The sequence below is a fragment of the Ipomoea nil genome, unplaced genomic scaffold (genome assembly GCF_001879475.1).
Source record: "Ipomoea nil cultivar Tokyo-kokei standard unplaced genomic scaffold, Asagao_1.1 scaffold2975, whole genome shotgun sequence".
Lineage (NCBI taxonomy): Eukaryota > Viridiplantae > Streptophyta > Magnoliopsida > Solanales > Convolvulaceae > Ipomoea > Ipomoea nil.
The window spans coordinates 2457646-2466142 of record NW_017619403.1 but is presented as its reverse complement, the minus strand read 5'-3'; positions in this window follow the sequence as shown (position 1 = coordinate 2466142).

Genomic DNA, 8497 nt, shown 5'->3' with positions numbered 1-8497 from the left:
ATTTTTGATTGATTTTTTCTCCTGCAAAGCTTGATTTTTGCAGGAGGGAAAAAAACAGGAGAGCGTGATTTACACTCACGGGCCACTCAGCGGTTGCGTACTTGGACGATTCAGAGCTGACAACCACTCTAAATCCATCTTTATTTTTTTTTTTAAAATTAAAAAACTAGTCGTTGTAAAATGCAAATGTAATGTTAGAAATAACATTAACACAAACATATATATCCATGCGTCACAATTTATGTAGGTCGACATGATTTGACACATTAGAAATGGAGGTGTGAAAATAGAGAAAAAAAAATGAGGAATAGAAATTTATATATTGGAATTTCTGAATAATTGAGCTGAAATATGAACAGTAAGTGTTTTGGCGGTTGCTGAAACAACAAAAATCCGGTTGACTTTATTGACCGTTAAAAACAATCTGAGGGAGAAAAAAAAAAAAAAAAAAAAAAAAGTCTAACCAGTGAAGCATTGACGGCTGACCAATCAAAGTCGGTTTCTAACACCGTCGGAAACACGTCGGCACCGCACGTTGTCTAATATTATTAAACAACTCCGTTTAAATCACGTGTGTCAATTGTTCAGAGTCTATTTGCTGACAAAGACTTCGCAATAGAAGAAGAAAAAAGAAAAGAATTTATTTTAAAATTAAAATGAATTTTATAAAGTGGGTTTCATCATTATTGCAATTATTTTGTCTTTACTCTTTAGATTCCCAAACTTTTACAACACACCCAAACTTAGTTTAATGTGGTGTGGAAATTTCCACTTCCAATATTCACCTCTACTTCGAACAATTTCAAATGAATTTTAGTACTAAATTTGAATTAAGAATATTAAATGAAATTATTATTTGAATATATAAAATTTTAAAATTCAAGTCGAACAAAAAAAAAAAAAAAAAATATATATATATATATATATATATATATATATATATATATTATTTATATGTATTTGCGAAGTTTTTGGCTTTCAAAAAAATATATATTTATACAATTGACGGATTGGTGTTTGTTTCATTTCATGAAATTTGAAATTACTTGACCTCCAGATATCGTATTCACATTGTTAACAAAGAATTTGTTGTTTGACTTGTCTTTTACTCTGTTATTTTGATTTATTTTTAAAATAAAACATTTTCATTGTTTTTAGTTTTTAATTTTGTCAAAGAAGCAATTTTTAATACATTAAAATTTGGACCACTGACATAAATTATTATAATGTGGACCACTAACATCAATTATATTTTTAATACACTAAAAATTTTACTTTAAAAAATATATATTATTTAAGTGTTTAAGGTAAATTATTTGATAATATATCGAATAGTATACATTTACGGCTCGTTTGGTTCGCTGGAAAATATTTGAAGGGAAATGGAATTGAAATTCCATGGAAAATAAATTCCAAGAAAATAGATTCCATTGTTTGGTTGGTGGAAAAGAAATTACTAGGAATATGAACTCCATTGTTTTGTTGAGTTTGGAATGGTAAGGAATAATGTGTATAATGATAAATATAACCCTACACAATAATAATAATATAATAATAATAAAAGTAATTAATAAAGAATGGTGAGGGTAAAATTATCATATTAGTTTTCCATGGAAAACAAAATACCTAACAAGAGCTAGGAATTTGTTTTCCTCATTCTCAATGAAAACTTTTTCCAATGGAAAATATTTTCCATCCAACCAAACAACATAAAACATCATTTTCCTTCACTTTTAGGAAAACATTTTCCATGGAAAATGTTTTCCATCCAACCAAACACCCCCTTAGTATATTAAAAATATACATTTATTCAGGTCCATAATATAATTTACAATAGTTATTGCGTGGACCGTGGTCCACACAACTATGTGTACCACATTTAAAAAACGACGTCGCTTTGCTTAATTTTATATTTTCGCACACCCGCTGCAACATACATTTTTATAGCTCATAATATAAATTATTCTAAAGCATAATATTCATAATTTTAAAACATAATGTACATTATATTACTCCAGATGTTTCATTATTCTAACACATAATATACATTATTTTAACATATAATATACATTATTCTAACACATAATGTACATTTTTTTATTAATCATAATATTCACAAAGATATTTTAGAACATGGTCCACACAATAATTTGCCTATAACTTGCCTCGAAGAAGCTTGTAGTATTTTTTGGTGAAAAAAAAAAAAAAAAAAACTGGACCAGAATGTTTATAATTGACTAAACCAAATTCATTAAGAATGATTTCGGCAAATTATGCTATGCGCACGACTCTAAAACGGCGTCGTTTTCAGGTTTTCCCTGAAAACGACGCTGTTCTAACTAAAAAAAAAAATTTTATTCAAAAGGCCGTTAACGGCGTTAACAGTGTATTCGGTATGAAATTATGAATGTACAGTTATGACATTATGAATGTACAATTATAGAATTATGAATGTACAGTTATGGAATTATGAACTTACAATTATGAATATAGAGCTTCGAAAATTATGAATGTTCGGTATGGAATCATGAATATATAGTATGGAATTATGAATGTCTAGTTATGGAATTATGAACACAGAACTCTGACATTATGAACTTACAATTATGAACTTACAATTATGAACATAAAGCTTTGAAAATTATAAATTTACAGTTATTGAATTATGAATGTACAATTATGGAATTATGAATGTACACTTATGAAATTATGAACACAAAGCTGTGAATATATACTCCTATAACGAAGCGATCTGGAATTAAATAAAATAAAATAAAATAATAAAATTAAAAAAAAAAAAAAAAGAAAGATAACGGTGCCGTCAGGCACCGTTACCGTGCCCATGATTCACGCTGGGCACGAGTCCACAGCATAACGACTCAATGATTTCATTCCTTATCTCTTTCTGTTTTTGGGCCAACCAAAACTGCCACTCTATACTTAGGAAGAGCCCACTTTAAAAGGGTTTTTTTTAGGTGCTTTTTTATCAATTAATTTCTTAGGTAAGTAATAATAGAGAATCTGTTTTTTAGGCAAATTATACCGTGTACCCGGGCGCACAGTGTATTGTGCGCCCTGGTCTAAAATTTACGTTGTTTTGATTTTTTCGCGTGTTTACTGTTAAAAAAAAATTCATGTTTCGAATGTACAGAATTGTATAATAGAAAACACAAAATTTTATACCTGAAAACACATAATTTTTATAATTGAAAATTATCATGTTTCGAATGTACAGAATTATATAATAGAAAACACATAATTTTATACCTGAAACACATAATCTTTTTTAAAACGACAAAAAACTCCCTGTTTCGAATGTACAGAATTTTATACTTGAAAACACATAATTTTATAACAGAATATAAAACAATGTCGTTTTGGGAGGCGCGGAGCGCACATTGCTATGTGCGCCCTGGTGCAAGGTATAAAGATTGGTGTTGTTTATAAATTAAGGATAAGTTTTATTCTTAATGTTCACCAGAAGGAGTAATCCATTTGTCCAAAATATGTGGAATTGGACTACTACAATCTGTCAAATTTGGATAAATTAACTGCACAAAACCTTTCTAAATTTGGACTGGTTTAGTGTCAAACTAAACTAATCATTGACTAATTAAATTTAGTGCATTCCTACACCCAATACTATAGTTTTAGCATTTCCTATTTGGGCTTTAGGAATAAATTAAGTTTGCATCTTAATTGTAATCTTATATAGGCTTTAGGAGTAAAAATACTTTTTCACATGGCGCATTGTGATTAGATAAATGTTAATTTTTTTTTTAATTTTTTTTTGTTAAATAAAGACAAATGTTAATTAATTAAATATAATTTTGTTTTCAAAAAAAAAATAAATAAATATAATTTTTAAATCAAGGAGTAGCTTTATGACATATATGCACCTACACACATGCATTGTTTTTCTTTGTTTTAGTTAGCCGCTTAGGCGTCGCCTAGGCCGTCTAGGTGCTAGGCGCTACTTTACTGCCCGACTAGCGCCTATTGCAACCATGATATTATCCAATGAAATTATACCGAAATGATATTGTAGTTGTGTTGTAATGAAACTATAGTGTATATAAAATGAAATTGAATAACAATTTCACATATTTGAGTGTATACTGTCGAATGAAACTGCAGTTATATCGAAATGAAACTATAGATGTGTTGAAATGAAACTGCAGTGTATATAAAATGAAACTGAATAACAGTTTCACATATTTGAGTGTATATTGTCCAATGAAACTGTAGTTATATCAAAATGATACTGTTGTGTTGTAATGAAACTATAATGTATATAAAATAAAACTGAATAACAGTTTCACATATTTGAGTGTATAATGTCGAATGAAACTATAGTTATATCGAAATAAACAGCAGTTGTGTTAAAATGAAACTGCAGTGTATATAAAATGAAACTGAATATGTTATGCAAATAAAACTACTTTATGCGGAACGGGTGCCGTTTCTTTTCATTAAAAGAAACGGCACCGTTTTGGACCATAGTTCAAAGTGCTTTGTGGACCATAGTCCACGGTACAATTTGTCTTATAAGAATACAAAGAGATGAGAAATGATAAAATGTAGATTCACAATAACACAAGAAGAAAGAGAATGAACTTTAATGTTACTAGAATACAAAGTTTTAATAAAAAGAAATATGTGGTGCCATATAGTATTTATTGATATAGTTTCATATAAAACACTCACTACTCTGAGTTAGTATTGAATCCACGTCTGAATGGGCAACTCAGTTGATCATAGATGTGAAGTTTAAAAATAATGACTCGAGAGCAAGTCTCGCTAGTAGCAGTGTGAGAACAACCTCTCAAAATGAGGGACTCGTTGTGCAGTAAGCAAAAGTCTTTATGTATGTATGTAACATAGAGAAACACAAATGTAGTATATGTAGTAGCTTCTAGAAAACTACAATAATATATACTCCGTAATTGTTACGAATTATTATTGTGTATATATTATACTAGTATTTTCACCCGTACGATGCACGGAATGGATTTGTTATAATATATTAAGAATATTTAGATCGATATATAATTATTTAAATTATAACATAAAATATTATATAGTGTAATTGAAATTATGGTTTAGATCGTTTATGTTTGTTGATGTTATCATTGCTTGAATTTGAGCAAATAATTGCTCAAATTAATAGCTAATGTCTAGACTTTCTCCATGTGTCCCATTAACTATTCTTGCTTCGACAATGTGATATGTCAATCTTGTGACGTTGAGGCGCGTACCGTTGTAAAGACCAAGATAATGGTCTATGTTCCACAATAACATAACATAACAGGTGCAATAATTATATTTATTCTCTTATTATCTTTAAATTGTTTTCGAGATATATGGCTTAATATATATTAAAAACATAAACTAAGGATCTTGTGATCCAATAGTACCAAGTTGAACTCCTACATAGGAGATTATGGGTTCAAGTCTTAATGGAGGCATTATTGACTCTTTGTGTTTCAAAGGTTGCATTGGACATTTATCAATGCCACTTTTAAATTATTAGTGATGTAACTGTTGTTCCTCAATTTTTAGAATGGTACATATATTTGCTAATCTCTTACCCTTACACCTCACATATATGTTAAAACTCCCAAGTCTGCAATGTGTCACTGTCTTTGTGAAGATAAACACTTAAATCAAACAAGCTAGGAAACATGAGAATATAATGAAAATACTATACACAGCAAACACAGGGAAATGCACTACATATATGCTTTGTACACCAATGAAGAAGAATTTGAGTTAATTGGGGAGACGGTTATTTTAGAGAATATAAATACGTGTTTTTCCCGTGCTCTCAATATATATATATATTCACTTGTTTTCTTCTTCTCTTCTCTCATCTTCTCTCGTCTGAGTATCTGAAGTCGGGTTTACCTATGATTAAATTGTGTGCACAGTCTTTGAGAAATTACTTTTAAGGTAGTGTCTTGTACACGTCACAGATATTCTATTCCTGAAAAAATTTTCTTTCTAGCCTACATAAGCGTTCACTACGACATTTTCTTACTTTTTGCAACATCTTGGACTTTCTCATAGCTTCCCATAGTTTATAGAATTTTTTAGAAGCATGCATGTATATAACACTAGTAGTTGTAAAGATGTATGGAATTTTTTAGAACATTGTACAACCTTAGGTTGTGTAGAGATTTAGGTAGGGTTCTAGGTTTTGATTCTTAGCCATAGGATCTAGTAGATCTCCACCATCTATTTAGGAGGTGAAATGAGTATAAATACCTTCATGAGACTCATTTATAAACCACCTCTAGAATTCAAAGTATTCAAGTAATTCAATTATATTAATAAGTAATGTAATGTTAGTCCCACCGTATGTTGTGGAAGACAAATAAAAAACAACCCTCCTTCTCCCTGCTAGCAGCTGTCTGCACATATATCCAATTAAAAAAATATGAGCACATTATAATTAATAAAACTCAATAGTAGATTATTATTATAACAATATATACTTTAGTTCAGGGAACAGATATAGCAGAAGCTAAGCTGGATTAAGCTTCCACAAAATTAAAATTGAGGGATCCTTGCACTCAAAGCATGCATAAACTTGGGTTACAAAAATAAAGTTATCAAAACTTGTGGGGTGCCCTCGCCAGCAGGTTTAACAGCCTCATCGGCAGCAGCAGGCTTATCAACCTCGTCGTCAGCCGCAGCAGGATTATCAACCTCATCGCCAGCAGCAGGCTTATCAGCCTCGTCATCAGCAACAGCAGCATGCCTCGTCGCTAGCAGCAGACTTATCAGTCTTAGCTTGTTGCCAGCAAATCTAATGCATTTTTTAAAATAAGCAGCATATAGGTGTAGGCGGCATGCCATTTTACTATGAGCTCCCTTACTACTACAGTACATCATTTTAAATTCTAAACAATATTATCGTGCAATAGTATTATAAATGATCTTACATAAATATTCGAGTTAATTACCGAAATGGTCCCTTGACTATAGCGGAATTACCAATTTGGTCCTTGACTATTTTTTTTACCAATTAAGTCCCTCAACCTTAAAAATCTTAACCAATTTGGTCCTCCGTTTGTTTGACCGTTAATCAACTGTTAACTTGGGACCAAATTGGTAATTCGCTATAGTCAAGGGACCATTTTGGTAATTAACTTTAAGGGTTAACAATTCGGTTCAGTTTTCTCGAACCGAACCGTACCAAACTAGTTAGATTCGGTAATATACCGAACAATCGAACGGTAATAGATTCTTGTATATCGAACGGTTCGGTAAAAACTCGAACCGAACTGAATTGTTCGGTAAAAATTGAACCGAACAGAATACCGTTTAAACTTTGGATTGCTATTTTGTTATATATTAGACTATGGATATGGACTATGTAAACATCATAACACATAATATAGAACTTTTGATAACAAACCATAAAGAAATCAAATAAAACATTTACGAGAGATACCCGTGAGAATATGAACTGAACGGCAGAGTAAGCAGCAAGTGACTTGGATTTATTATTTATTTATTTATTTATTTATTTATTATTATTATTATTATTATATTTATAAAAGAAAAAATCAAACGGTATTTGATTCAGTTCAATTTTTTACCGAACAATTCGGATCAGATTTTTTATCGAACCGTTCTGTATACAAGAATCCAATATCGTTCGGTTGTACGGTTTATTACTTCGGTTCGATTCGAGAAAACTAAACCGAATTGCCACCCCTAAAGTTAATTACCAAAATGGTCCCTTGACTATAGCAAAATTACCAATTTGGTCCCAAGTTAACTGTTGACTAACGGTTAAACTAACGGAGGATCAAATTGGTTAAAATTTTTAAAGTTGAGGGACTTAATTGGTTTAAAAAAATAGTCAAGGACCAAATTGATAATTTCGCTATAGTCAAGGGACCATTTTGGTAATTAATTCTAAATATTCTAAACAATATCAATATATATTATGTAATTCTTAATACTGTATTAGCAAGTAATGCTCTCCAGATACAACTATCAAATGAGGTCGAGTGACTAATTTGAATTTAAATATGACTACGAAGTGTTCACTACATAATGAGCATAACTAAATTCGGCCAGAGACAAATTTTTTTTTATCTAATAATTCATATACACTTTAAAACTTAAGTAATATGAAGTATTTATCTAGTAATCTATTCAATGCAAGCTCGCAATTTTTAATTCAACTGGAATATATTGTAGAATTATAGTACGAATAGGAAAGTAGAAAATAATATATTGTATTAGGAATTACATTACACTATTTTATAATATTACATAGAAAACAATATATTGTATTAGGAATTACATTACACTATTTTATAATATTACACACATCTTAATAATATAAGACTGTTTTGGGCAGGAAGCTAAAGTTTGAGGATTTTGTTTTTATATATAGTTTAGATTATAGGCATGATTTAATGATGCTAGAAGTTTCTATGACAAATGTCAATTGATCGCTGCTTTTTTGGGTTTGTAG